Source organism: Pogona vitticeps, chromosome 1 (assembly GCF_051106095.1).
Source record: "Pogona vitticeps strain Pit_001003342236 chromosome 1, PviZW2.1, whole genome shotgun sequence".
NCBI classification, from domain to species: Eukaryota; Metazoa; Chordata; class Lepidosauria; order Squamata; family Agamidae; genus Pogona; species Pogona vitticeps.
The window spans coordinates 326,150,310-326,163,344 of NC_135783.1; the positions used below are offsets into that span (position 1 = coordinate 326,150,310).

Consider the following 13,035-nt stretch of genomic DNA (forward strand, 5'->3'; position numbering starts at 1 on the left):
CTAAAACTGTGCTCACGACCTGGGGTTCAAATCCCAGGTAGCCGGCTCAAGGTTGACTCAGCCTTCCATCCTTCCGGCTTGCTGGGGGGGCAATGTGTAGCCTGTATAATTAAATTGTAAACCGCCCGGAGAGTGCTTGTAGCGCTATGGAGCGGTATATAAGTCCAATAAATAAATAAATAAATAAATAATGCACAGGGTTACCATAAGTCAAATCCAACTTGATGGTATACAGCTTTTGTGGATGTTTCAGCAGACAATATTGGAATCATTTTGCTATTGCTCATTCCACTATTTATATATATGAAATAGGCCTTGAAGAGATAGCAAGTGGTACTTGTAAACAGGACTGGAGTTGGATTATGTTTCCAGGACAACTTGCACAAAAGCAGCATAATCAATGCAACAATAAAAATAAAAATAAAAAAAGTTTATTTTTGGTTCAAAAGATGGACCACAAAGTCTGAATCAAATGCCTTTGCCACAAAGAGACCATTCTATGTTATAGGATACATGTCTCATTACAAGTCCCAAGAGGTGGGATTAGGTGGATGAGGAACATGTCTGAAGCCAGAAAAAAGTTGGAGGCAGAAGTAAATGAACCATTCTACCACACAACCCTCTTTCTCCTTCTTGATTTTCCCTCTATACCTAGCTAGTGTGTGGTATAGACAGGAAAAGCATTCATTCTTGACAACAGCTGAACTCCTATTTACAAAGGGATTTGAAAATTAAACCCAGAGCTTCATAAGATCAGACCAAAATATGCCTGTACCTCAGGAATCTACTTCTTCAGTCACAGCAGGAGTAGAAATAGCCTCTTTCCATTCCTAATACAACTATACCTAACATGACTTTATCATCAAGGAGATGAATGATACAGCAAAGATCATAAACAGCTACAGGGTACTGCGAAATTTTTCTAGTGGAGCTTACTCAAAAAGATGGCCTTTTAATTTATCTACACATAGATTAGGTGCACCATTTTCTTGGCCAAACTGTCAAAAATAAATGGTTTTCTACACCATGAAAGATATGGGCAACCTCTTGTAATAATATAAATAACGACACTCAAAATAAATTGTGCCAAATTTGGGAACTAGCAAAATCAATTAATATATTTCGTAGGTAATAAAAAGATATTTGAAGGTTACTATGTTACCCCTTCCACTCCAGAAGGTGGCTCACGCAGCAATGCTATCTAAACAAACCATTTGGGTCTTTTGAAGCCAGACCTAACTCTTGCCTTTTCAAGTCAGCCATGGAGCAATCCTGTGGTGCTGGTGAAGTAAAGTGAAGGGAATTACCGTATTTGCTGGCGTATAAGGTGACTGGGCGTATAAGACGACCCCCCAACATTTTCACTCAAAATGTAGAGTTTGTTATATACTTGCTATATAAGACTACCCGCTCTTCCACATGCGTGATTCTGCTTTGGCTGCATCACGGGGAGAGATTGTGTTGCTGCTTTTGGTTCCTTTTGCTGGGAGAGAGCGAGGGTTTGCTGGAAGAAGGACAGCAGAGAAGCGGCAGCCATTTTGGAGAGGCAGCAGCCATGTGGTCATCTCAAAATGGCTGCTGCCATTCTGCTGGTTCCCGACAGTCAGCTATTCAGCACTAGATTCAGGCTGTTCCCAGGCTACCAAGGAGGGGCAGGCTAGGTCTACTCGGTCTCACTACCAGGTAAGTGACTTCGCTGGGAGAGAGGGAGGGTTTGCTGGAAGTGCACCCGGTATATAAGATGACCCCCCCACACACTTGGAGGCATGTTTTTCAGGGCCAAAAAGTCATCTTATACACCGGCAAATACGGTAAGGGCAGAAAAGCCACCATCCAAAGACCTTCTGATTAATTGTACCTAGAGAGGGTTTTGGAAAGTATGTGTATTATTCTAACAGAGGAAATTAGCTATGTCATGCACAAGTCTAGCATATATTGGGATCATGACAGGGGGATGATGGAGACTTAGGATACTGTGAATCCATGGCTTTATCTTACATACCCTGTCCTAGCTCCCACTGCTGGCAGAACAGTGTCCAGCAATACAATCAATGGCAGACATGCTATACCATCAACTATCTTCTTCTTTCTCCTACTGAAATTTACTTCTTTGTCATCCTTTAGCTACACAGTTACACTTCAGTTCCACCATTAACAATGGCCTAAGGAATGGGCAATCTCAGGAAATGCAGCTATCTGGATTTCTGTAGCTGAACATGATCCCACCCCCCTTGCTTACGGTATCTGTTTTTGGTATGGTTTTCCATGGATATGGAAGGAGCCTCACCATAGGCTTTAGGGACTATGAGTGTATTTGGGCATTCCCTGGGCAATGTCAGCTCTAGAGATGGACACAAACTGGGAAAGCTGCATTTCGTGATGGTTCACGTTTTGTCGCTATTTACAATCAACAAACTTTCTGACAAAATGGAAGGTTTTGTGGTACATGTGATTTGGGACTTCCCTGAGCAGTAGAATGCCCCCCCCCCTTGTGAGACATCAGTCTTGCAACATGTATTTAGATGACTCTCCTCCCCACCCTTTTCAAGTTTGGTGAAGATTGGATTTGAGGAAATCTGAGTTATAGCCCCCCAAAGCAGGCCCCCCAGGAAAAAAAAATCCTTTGTGGTTTGTCTCCAGGCCATCTCTGGACAGTGCCCTGTTAGCTGATCCTTCCATTCTGAAAGTACCACTAGGTTGCCATTGACACAAAGGAAGCAGAAAGTGTAGTTTCCAAAGATGTTGCCCTGTTCATCTGTACAAGTATGTCCAGTAGAAAACTTACTAACTGAATAATAATAATAATAATAATAATAATAATAATAATAATAATAATAATAATAATAATAATAATAATAATAATAATAACAACAACAACAACAACAACAACAACAACAACAACAACAACAACAACGACAACGATAACGACGACAACAACAACAACAACAACAACAACAACAACAGTGGCGCCTATGTGAGCTTTTGTGGCTCAAAGTCCACATCATCAAATACATGCTGGAAATGGTGGTTCCCCAGCATTTGTAAAGTTCACACCCCCATTGGGGTTCATACCCCATTTTAAAGCTGAAATGCCTCTCTAGTCCTCTTCAGATTTTATATTGGCTGGTATTATGAACTCTGAAAGGAGCTCCTAGTCCTGTCACCTGCCAGGTTTTTCCAGGGTTCCGGCACAAGGAAGAACCTTCCTTTTCATACTTGGTACCAAAGCCATGAGGGAAATGGCAACAATGGGAAGGTAATACCAGACACTCTACATGTTCAAAGTTGGCTATTATAACAACTGAAAAAGGTTTCGTTACTGGCAACAGGTACACCATAGACACAGGTTTACATCTATTCTTGATGGTAATATGACAGAATGTGCCTCCCTACAAAAAGAAAGTTTCCTTTGTGTTCTACAGTGGGTTCTAGGCTTGTCTTCCCTGAATATGCTAGTTTTCTCTGTGCATAAACATTAGGTAATTGATCTGTGAAGATTCTCAGTCATCCAAGTGAGATTACCTGGAGAGTTAGAACTCTGTCTGTGCTCTGGTGCAGTTTGTTTGGATGGTCACCCATCTCCTGAAAAGGACAAAAGCTGGTCCCATAGCTATAAATACTCAGTTATCTCACATACTACACCAGAACACAGAGTTCTGACTCCTGTCCTCTGAAGATGCTGGCCAAAAAGACTGGTGAAACGTTAGGAAGAACAACCTTCAAAACACGGCCAAAGAGCCTGAAAAACCCACAACAACCATCAGAGCATTTATTTATTCATTTATTTTTGCATGAGGTACATTCAGGCAATGATTCAATTATTTGCAGTTTGAAGTGCTTCAGCCCAGACATTGGTTTCACATTCCAGTGATAAGTGGGCTAAATTTGTATGATTTTGTTTCATTGCTTAGATCTTTGTAATATTTTATCTTTATAGTTACTGAGTCGGTGGGATGGAATGGGAGTGGGGCTTGTTTACAAACTCTTGGGGTTTTCTGTATTGGAAAGCTGGTTTTATTATTTTATAAGATGCCAAATGGCCTTCAGGCACGGATGCCTATAAATGAAATGTATTATTATTATTACTGTTGTGATTACCCAATATATTATGTTAAGCCCCTTGGGTCATAAGTACAATGTACAATTTTAATGGAAAGGAAATCAATCTTCTACACTGTTGTTGCTAGGATGAACAAAAATACCCAAGACATTTCATTTTTAGTAATAATTGCATTTTTTGCATAGCAATTCCATCTGAGAAGCTAATGATTAATTCTACACATGTCTACTTAGAAGTAAGCTTTCTTAAATTCAACAGTGTGTAATCCCAGGTTAAGAGTACCCACTTGCCTGGGAGAAATTTCATTCAAATCAGTGAGCTTTACTTTTGAATAGACATGTATAGGGTTGCTCTGTAAAAATGCTGTACAAATGCTGATTAATTATTGACTAAAATGCAGCAATATAAAGTTGTACCACATAAGCCTGACAATGTCCTCAGTCATAGTCACATTCTGTTAAGAAAAAGTTTCTTATTACCCCTACTTCACCCCACAGGTTTCCGGGTTCCCTTAGGATCTCTTTGGTCTTGGGAAAGACCTTGGGGATAGAGTGATAGTGGCAGAAGCCTTAAATATTTGAAAATTGCCACTAAAACAGGGGCTTTCTTGGGTGGGTGATTAAACATATATAGAATGTGATGTGCTATACTACAAAACACAACTAGGTGATGTTATTACTGAGTGACACTGCAAAAGTGATAATATTCCTTAGAACGTACAATCACACTGCAACTAACTTGTGGAAAAAATAATGAATTACAAGTAACTCATTAATTGCAACTTCTCATGGCCTTATCATGAGCCAAAGAAAGGCAGCTTCCTCAAGCTGCTGATGCTTTGGAGGTGGCAATAGCCTCCCTTCAAACGTTCCTCGTGACCACATACACCCTTACACTGTCTTTCCCTTCTGTTTAGGGAGGTCTTTAGAGTCTCTTCTGTACCACTAAATTGTCCTCAGTTTGAAATAGTGTGTGGAGCCTGATCCCATTGCCAGTGCAGAGTTAGAGTCCACAGCCAGTGCTGTACACTTCTGTATGTGTAAATAAGGGGGCATTAGATTCTTCTTTTGCCTCAGATGAGAGTGCTGAAAATGCACTATAAATTACTTTCACATTGCTTTCCTATCAGTTGCTTGCAATGTGCCTGTAAGCTTTCCCACTAGTGTCTTCAGTAGAGATGGGAAGAAATAAAAAAATGACAATTTGTTTTGATCCATTATTCGTCAAGGGTAATGAATCAGTGAATACGAATATACGAATATTCTCCAATGAATCGATCTGTTGATTCATCTGCAATTTATATGGCTATAACACTGGCTCCCAACAACTTAGAGATACCACATTTGCAAGGACGTTTCCACAGACACTTCTCTACAACTCCTGAAAGTTTGGTGAACATTGGATCACAGACTCCTGAGGTATATAGTCACAAAGAGGACCCCCCCCAGGAAAGCTTCCCCCAGGTAATTAGATACTTCAGAATCATAACAGATTCATAACAGCTGTGTCTTTCCCCAACACGCTTGGCAATTTTGGTGAAGATTGGATATTGGACATCTGAGTTATTCACCCACAAATTCGGTCCCCCCAGGAGAGTTTACCACATGGCACAGAAGCCCATTTTGCCAACCAGCCACAGATCAGCTGATCAGAAACCGATAGTCAGCCACCCCCCATACAGCCAGCCACCCCAACAGCCTACCCTCACACCCCTTCCTTTCCCTACCTTAGCCCCCACCCCACTCCCACTGACACCCCCTTACCTTAATAGCTGCTGCCAGGTCTCCATCGGGCCTCTGCAGCCATGGCATGTAAAAAGGGAGAATGGCTGCTCTTTGCAAAGATGGTGGATGTGGCTTCATATAGGGTAGGGAAGCTGCAGCTGCCATCTCTGCAAAGGGCAGCCTGGATTCCCTTCAGGCAGGCCAAGACCTTGGCAGCAGCGATTAAGGTAAGAGGGTGTCGGTGGGAGTGGGGCAGGGTTGCATGGGGCCTAAGGTAGGGAAAGGAAGAGGATGGGGTGGGTGTGGTGTGGTGGCTGCCTATCTGCCACTGATCAGCTGATTGGCAGCTGGTAGGCAGAATGGTTTTTTTATATATGAAGGATGAATAAAAATGAGTAAATATGCATCCCTTTGTATTCGTGGGGGTCTCTGGAACCCAGAAATACTGCTAGATGAATATTTAATGAATTGGCTATTTTCGCTGGAAAAAGCAATCTGTTTTTATATTCATCCGCATCTCTAGTCTTAAGTCTAGACTGACTGGCAGAGAAAGGTCTGTGCGGGTTACTGTTGGCCAACCAGCTTCATGTACAGCACATTGGAAGGGAGATATCTGTGGAAAGGAAGTGAGAAGGAAACAGGAGCTCCTCAGCACGACTACTCCGGCTGCTGAACTTTGGCCTGAAAGCTTTGCCTCTTCCTCGCTTGCCATTGGGGTTTCCTGCCTCCTATTGTTTGACTCACCCCAAGGCGGCTGGCATAGCACTGCCATCAGGGAAAAAATATCACTAAGCTCATTGTTACGGTCCTTAGAACATGAAATATGAATGATATAAAATTAGAAGTCTTCTATAGAGGCCATTACTGTATTCTTTAACATTCAATGTATCTGTTTAATCTTTAAGATCAAACTCTCTCTATAAAATTCCACAATATAGAACTCTAAAGTTTGTGTGGTGTGTGAATTTAGAGTCGATCTGTGGATTTGGAATTTTCTAATCACAGCATCATGCTTAACAAGTCAAAATCTCGAATCCCATCCCTGCTGTACGCTGCCTGTGAGATACTTCTCTATATATGTGCTGGAATATTGAATATATATTCTGTGCCCCCCATGTAATCTCCAGCCAACCAACTGATTTCAGTCAACCATGGTTCCCTCCCTCTCTCAATGTGATAATATTCCAATTTTTAAGCACACATATAGTATAGTATCTCACAGGCAGTGTATGAACCTCTCACAAATGGAGATGGGCATGAACCACCATCCAAGCAGGTGTTCAGTGCTTCCCAGTCTACCTCCTCTGGCAGGTACCCACTCACAGGCAGCATCCTGTCTTCACTGCCCTACCTCATCCAGGCACTGCCTCTGAGTTGGCACCCACCAGAGGAGATAGGGCTGGGAACTACTGAACACCTGTTTGGCCAAAAAATGAACTGGCAGATAGAACTGATTTGGTGATTCGTGCCCACCTCTATCGCAAATCCTAATGAGAAGGCCATATGGACAGCCCCTTTCACTGCAAACACAAAGCACCCACATGTGCATCTGCATCTAGTCTTGGCCAAAGCATATTCACTTTTAATGACATTGGCAGAAGCACAAAGAAACCAGTTGTTCAAGAAAGCTGGAGAATTAGGCAAAACAATCAGATAGATGCCCCCACCAATATTTCAATCCTATTCTGCAGAGGTTACCTATTTGTGTCTCTCGAACCCACACAACCCACCTGCATCCTTGTCCCATTCCTTCTTTATTTTAGTTGTGTCACCTCTTCCATGGTGAGAAGTGCAAGCAGAGTGGTTCTGTTGTAATTAAGGCAGATTTTGGGGGAAAATTTCCTATCTAGAAAATTGAATGTAATTATGTATTGAGGCTGTCTATTACTGGGCAATGGGGAGATGACTTGTGGGATGGCCATAGTACAGCAGCAGCTCATGTACTTCAGATGCAGAAGGCCAGGGCTCAAACTGACACCTCTAGGCAGGGCTACACAAGTGCAAGAATAAGGTAAAGCCATTGTTTAACCATTAAAAAATCATACAAATTGCAGGTTTTCATGAGCTAATCTCACTTTTTCAGGCTGGCCACCACCCCTTCATGGATAGTGCAGAAAAGATGCAAGTTAGAGTCTTTAAAATTCATGGCAGATACCATGTTCAGTCTGCCAATATGTGATGAATTCAGAGTTAGGTTTTAAAGTCAGCTGGGAGGTAGTTTCCAGCACCTTCCCTTGTAAGCATGGTTGGAATTTTGCATTCCAAACTCCAAATGAAGGACTTGCGAATTACTCTTCTGACTTCCTCTAGGTAGGACTGGGATAGAATCTTACAGCTGTTGTCTGTCAAAGCTGATAACACTGGGCTTGCCAAACTAAGGGCCTTACCAACATACCATGATTTCCTATGTTTTTATGCTCCTATGCACTGGGCCCCAGGCACATCTTTCCTTAGTTATGTATAGCTTCAGCTTGACACTCTTCAAACTCTAATGTACATTGAGGTCTATTCCTAATGAACTAAAACTATTCTATCGGAGTGGCTGCCAGTATGTATGTATGTATGTATGTATGTATGTATCTATCTATCTATCTATCTATCTATCTATCTATCTATCTATCTATCTATCTATCTATCTATCTATCTATCTATCTATCTATCTATCTATCTATCTTAAAAAGCTTGTATAATATCTGACTAGTAAATGGGCATTACTCTGGGCAGTTTACATTGAAGAATACAAACAGAGTAAAAATATAGAACAAAGCAAATGTACAAATTATTAAAAAAACAAAAAAATCAAATTAAACAACCACATTGCAGCATAAGGTCACTACAAATGCTAAGACTGTGATTGATATTAAACAACTCCCTTCCATTTTTTATTTTATAAATGAAGGGTGTCTAAAAAGGGCTAGAAGGTAACTTGGTAAACAGAAGTTTTTGCAGAGAATGTGCTAAAAATGAATTGTCTCCACTCTGTCACAGTACAGGATCAGGAAGCAAGAGACTAAGTAATTACACAGGCCCAATAATTCATTCTATATTGCTGTTTAATAAGATGTAACTTACTTTCGAATCCTGAGGGATGAAAAGCAAGCTTGCAATATAAAACTTCATTATCATCTGAAGTATTTAAGCTTTTCCTTCCTGCTATGAGAAAGTTCATTTTGAGTCATCAATTACAATTAAAGGATCATTTTTGCTTAACCTGCTGAAAACAGATTAAATTATGGACAATCAAAATGGGCTGACTATATAATCAACAGCTTTTATTGCATAAAGGGTAGATAAAGCAGGAATCTTGTCATAGAGCAGAAAAAATATACAGGATGTATCTTATCCAGAAGGAAAATTATTCAAAAGATTTCCTTGCCTATAGTTAATACATTTAAACTCTCTCCTTACCATGAGGTTTGCATTATACATATGAAATTTGCGGAGAGCCAAGGGAAAGAACTCATTATTGATAGTGAATAAAAACAAATAAAATGATCAGAATCTAGTCAGCCCATTAATAAACTACACTCTTCAGTTTGTAACTTATTCAGGAAACTTTCCATCTTAAGTGGACTGAGAGGGAAAGGATAGTAAAGGACAATTGAAAGACAGCTATCCGTCAGCCTCCACTAGTTCTTTGATGAAGATCAGTTCTTTACCTGCAGTAGGGAAGAGTGAACTGCCAGGAATGTACTGTATACATCACTAGTATGGACCATTCTAATACATGTTCTCAGTGTACTGTAAATGAGAAGCTGGGGTTTACTGCCATTTTAATTATACTCCTAACCAGAGCTTAGAAGCAACAGACATGGGGAATTTATGTTTTTGGAGTACAGCTCCCTGAACACCCGAGACAACATGGCTCAGAAAGACTCTATGCTGACACTAGCATCACCTAGTATCTGGTAAAGATAAGTAATCTGAACAGATTGACAGTGGGCAATTCAAATAATCCAGTCTAAATTTCTGGGGAGTTGGGTGGGGGCTTGGAAGAATTCCGTTTCAATTGGAGGAATTTTTGAGACCTGAAAGCCCTATGTAGGGTGTGGATGGTTTTTTTAAGCCCGTATATCAGAAACTTGAGGAAGGAGATATCCTGACCCTATATTCATTTCTGTTTTTATGCACGGATGGTGACTTTCAGAGAACTAAGCATCGTCTCATATTTGTGGAAAAACAGGGTTTCAAGATCACACGGAGAACCTCCATGGGCAGTAGAGACTTTCCATTTTGGAGAATCACTCCGCACTCACAGGAGGGCAAAAGGATTGATGACAGGAGAGTGGCACTCCCTTGCCTCACAGGTTTCGTGAACATGCTCAAATAATGCCTGCATAAGGTAAAGAAAGTTCAGCCTAGTTCTTGACTTCCTGCTGATAGTCGCTCTCATTGCCCACTCTTGTCTCCCAACTCTCCTTTAATTTTGCTTTTCTGTTTGGAAAGCAAGGTGGCAACGTTTGTCCCCTATTAATATCTCATCTCAATGAGGTATACTAAAGTGTATTTCAAATCTCTCAGCTGGACCCCCCCGCTCGCTATTATTCTAACTTTCAGGGACTTTTTTGTTGTTGTTGTTCTTGGATAAGGGCATGTTGCATCACAACAGTCACAAACACAATTCACTACCTATAGTCTTAGTTTGTAGAAGCTCAGAATCTGCCACCCGATCATTAGTGGTGTTCAGATTTCTGTTTTTGGACTATGCTGCTAGTGGAATTCTGGGAGTTGTAGTCCAAAAAAATAAATAAATTGACACCTCTACTAATAATACAGTGGTGCCTCGCTTGACAATGTTAATTTGTTCCAGCGAAATCGCTGTAGAGCGAAAACATCATCAAACAAAATTAAAAAAACCATTGAAACGCATTGAAAAACAGTTCAATGCATTCCAATGGGATGAATACCTGCTCGTCCAGCGAAGATCCTCCATACGGCGGCCATTTTCAGTGCCTGTATAGCGAGGAATCTGTCCTAGAAAACAGAGGGGGGGCCATTTTGAAACCCGACGAGCAGCTGTTTGCTGAACGTCGTAAAGCGGAAAATCAGTTCCCAAAAGAGGGAACCGATCAACGTGAAGTGAAAAAAAAAACCAATCTAAACATTGTTTTGCGAATGCTGTTGCGATCGCAAAAACTTCAACATTAAGCGGATTCATCGTTAAACGGGGTAATAGTCGAGTGGGACATGACTGTATAGGCAAAACAGGTCACAGAATTGAGTGACTGTTCCATAGGAACATTGCATATGATGGTGTCCCCACTGTGCAGGAAAGATCCCTGCTCTTAGCAAGATTTTTGCCTATGACTCCAGACTACAATCTTTTTTACCAAGTGTTTAAGGTTTAAATCCAGTTCTTAGTTAGCTTAGCTCTCTTGAATCAATGCAAAATAGGCCAGAATCAGAGGTTAGAACTATCCTGTGATTAGAAACAGACATTTGTTAAACAATGAAACCATTTGAGTGTCACGTCACAATCTCCATTCTTTTGTCTGGTGATTCATCTTCAGGACTGAAGCAAAGAGTTCCTTTGAAATCTTATTTCACAAATCCTCAAAGACTGTTTCAATCTGCAACATCAACATGCTTTCGGCTCTAATTATGGGCTATCTGTAACATTTGCTTCTGATCTTATATATATTTCGACTTACTAAACTTCTTTTGATTCAGTGATCCTACTTTCTAATTTGTATTGCAGGTTTTCTTTAACATTTTAACATCTTAATATTGCAACTAGCTGCCTTACTGTTTGGTTATTTTGCTTGTTCCTTTATGAAAAATACATAACTGTTACTGTTTTGTAACCCGCCCTGAGATCCTATGATATAGGGCTGGCTATAAATGTTTAAATAAAATGAAACAGATAATGTATCGTGCCCAGAATCCCATTGGGATTTTACTCCAGAGTAAGTGACATCAAGTGAGTTGTGGTGAAGCTAATTAACAAGGTGCCAATTATGTGACTGGTTGCAACCAGCATGCAACCAACCATGCAACTGGCATCCTGTTAATTAGCTGCAGATTTTTCACTTGCCTTGGAGTAAACCCCTTAGCAAGATTCTGGCCCATGTAATAAAGTGGGATAGTAAAAGTAATGCCCCTATATGATTTCCTAACAATCGCAAATAACATGTCAATAATTATTTACTCTATTTATTTGCAGGTGATTTTACTTTGGCCTTTCAAAATGCATATACAGCAGCTGAAACAAAATACTGCCCACCCCTCAAAATTTGTAAGATGATACTCAAGGATACTGATGTGTTTCATCTGTCAAATTGGGAACTGACATGACAAGGTGAGATTCATATCAGATGAACTGTTTGATAATGCTCAGAATATGTGACCATATTCTTGCCATTCTAATTTGGTGATTGTGACTGTAGTGTGCATATTCGATGTATATCACTTTCCTGTTTTCTCCCAAAGGGAGCGGTAGCAAATATTCCATTCGGATAGAGTCCTGATTAATGTTCACTGTGCTGAGCAAGATTTGGGCTTCAGGAGTTGTTTATTGAAATATGTAGCTGAGTTGAGTCTCAAAGCGAACAACATTCCCTTAGGGCATCCATTAGGTAGAAGGGCAACACAGTTATAAACAATCTGTTATGTAAAGTTGAAGCATGTAGTAGAAAAGACATCTAAGTTACATTTGTTAAATATTTCATATTTGTAAATGAAAAACTTGCAGGCTGACAGGAAACTGTGTGAGGGAATAATTTATAAATCCAATTCTTGGTGTGGTTTGTGAACCCCTTCCTGATACACTGCAGTGACAAATTAATAACAGAAATATATGCAGACATTGAACAGGAGGATATAAGCATAATGGATGCAAATACTGCAGCACAGTTAATGTATAAATTACATTCTCTTTCTCCCTGTTTTGAACCCAAAAAAAATTAATTGGGCTTTCTAAAATGTGAAGAATTATCTTCACATTTATGTTATAAGAATCAATTATCTTCAAAATATAAGTTTCTCTCCCATTTGTGTCAGGTATAACTATTCCCAGAACAGTGTTTCAGGTTATCGTATTCTACAATACATAACACTGTTTACTTTTCCTCTTGATAATTTGGAACACTTCATTGTCCTTACAGGCAGATGCTTGTTTTGATACAAGTACCAGTTAGACCACATTTGTATTCACTACTTCTTCACAAACAGGTGTCATTCTAACTCTCAGACTCTGGGTGAAATCCTGTTGCACAGCTTTGTAATCATAAGGCAGGTGATGTCATCAATAAT

The 13,035-nt window shown here is 40.2% G+C and overlaps 2 long non-coding RNA genes across 2 annotated transcripts in view; one reads left to right on the forward strand and one right to left on the reverse strand.

Moving 5' to 3' along the window:
• Positions 1-13,035, reverse strand: part of LOC144586060 (uncharacterized) — a 175,451-nt gene that overhangs the window by 112,827 nt on the left and 49,589 nt on the right. The gene's annotated exons all lie outside the window — the stretch shown is intronic.
• LOC144586061 (uncharacterized) overlaps positions 3,811-13,035 on the forward strand; it is a 28,543-nt gene continuing 19,318 nt past the window's right edge. Inside the window, exon 1 of the long non-coding RNA XR_013540775.1 lies at positions 3,811-12,082. This is a non-coding gene — a long non-coding RNA (uncharacterized LOC144586061). The remainder of the gene's footprint in view (positions 12,083-13,035) is intronic.